Source organism: Theobroma cacao, chromosome 10 (genome assembly GCF_053813885.1).
Source record: "Theobroma cacao isolate CCN51 chromosome 10, ASM5381388v1, whole genome shotgun sequence".
In the NCBI taxonomy this organism is placed as follows: Eukaryota; Viridiplantae; Streptophyta; class Magnoliopsida; order Malvales; family Malvaceae; genus Theobroma; species Theobroma cacao.
Genome location: NC_142648.1, coordinates 17,619,003 through 17,620,496, shown reverse-complemented (window position 1 = coordinate 17,620,496; position 1,494 = coordinate 17,619,003). Strand labels below are relative to the sequence as shown.

The 1,494-nt window shown below is 35.3% G+C and overlaps 1 non-coding gene across 1 annotated transcript; it reads right to left on the bottom strand.

Annotated features, from left to right (window-relative positions):
* Positions 1-295: 295 nt before the first annotated feature.
* LOC148760390 (small nucleolar RNA R71) lies at positions 296-402 on the bottom strand. Its single transcript, XR_016023307.1, has one exon. It is a non-coding gene; the product is annotated as a small nucleolar RNA R71 (small nucleolar RNA).
* Positions 403-1,494: the final 1,092 nt, after the last annotated feature.

Below are 1,494 nucleotides of genomic sequence, written 5' to 3'. Positions count from 1 at the left end.
AGCCAACAATTTTGAAATTAAGCCATCAATTATTCAGATGATTCAGACTGATGTTCAGTTGAGGGGTTTGCCTAATGATGATCCGAATGCTCATATAATAAACTTTCTGGAAATCTGCGATACATTCAAGGCTAATGGTGTTATTGATGATGCCATAAGATTGAGGCTTTTCCCTTTTTCATTGAGAGATAAAGCAAAGAGTTGGTTAAATTCGCTTCTTGCTGGTTCCATTAATACTTGGGATCATTTGGCTTAAAAATTCTTAGCAAAATTCTTTCCACTTGCAAAGTAAGCAAAAATGCGGAATGATATTACTTCTTTCATGCAATTTGATTCTAAATCACTATATGAGGCTTGGGAAAGGTATAAGGATTTGATGAGAAGATGTCCTCACCATGGATTACCTAAGTGGCTGCAAGTTCAGACTTTTTATAATGGTTTACTGGGACCTTTTAGAACTACCATTGATGCTGCCACTAGGGGTGCACTTATGAGTAAATCCATTGATGAAGCTTATGATTTGATCGAAGAGATAGCTTCTAATAATTATCAATGGCCATCTGAAAGATTGGGTACAAGAAAAATTGCTGGAATTCATGAATTAGATGTGATAAACACTGTCTCTACACAATTGGCCTCTCTCATAAAGAAAATAGATAAGCTGAGTGTTAATGTTGTTCAGAACTCCTTTATGACATGTGCATTTTGTGGGGAAGGACATTCCAATGACAATTGTTCCATCTATACTGAGTCTTGTCAATTTGTTGGAAATACGCAACAGAACAATCTCTATTCCAAGACTTATACTTGTAGTTGGAGGAATCATCCTAATTTTTCATGGAATAACAACCAAGAGTCCTAATCAACGACTAAGTCAAACTTTCCCCCTAGATTTCCATCTAGAGCCCTTATGCTAGAGAAAGAGCCTTCAATGGAGGATATGTTCATGCAATTCATGACAAAGACTGATGCATTCATAACAAAGACTGATGCATTTATGATAAGGACTGATGCCTCCATTCAAAATCAAACAACTTTAATTAGAAATCTTGAGATACAAGTAGGCCAACTTGCCAGTGCTTTAAACACTAGACCTCAAGGTACCTTACTAAGTGATACTAACCCAACCCAAGAAGAGAAGGTAAGGAACATTGCATGGCAATCACTCTCCGTAATGGAAAAGAGGTATGTAAAGAGGTAAGTAATCAAGCATTAAATCCTGAGATTTCAATTCAATCTGATGGGAAAGAAATTGAAAAAGATGTTGAAAAAGAAATTATGTTTGAAAAAATTGCTAAAAATACAAAAGAAAAATCACAATCTGCCCCCACACCTCCACCACCTTTTCCTTAAAGTTTTCAAAAGCAAAAACTTGACAAACAATTCTAAAGATTTTATGAGGTATTTAAAAAACTGCACATTAATATTCCTTTTGCTAAAGCTTTAGAACAAATGCCAGGTTATCTTAAATTCTTGAAAGACATCCTGAGCAAA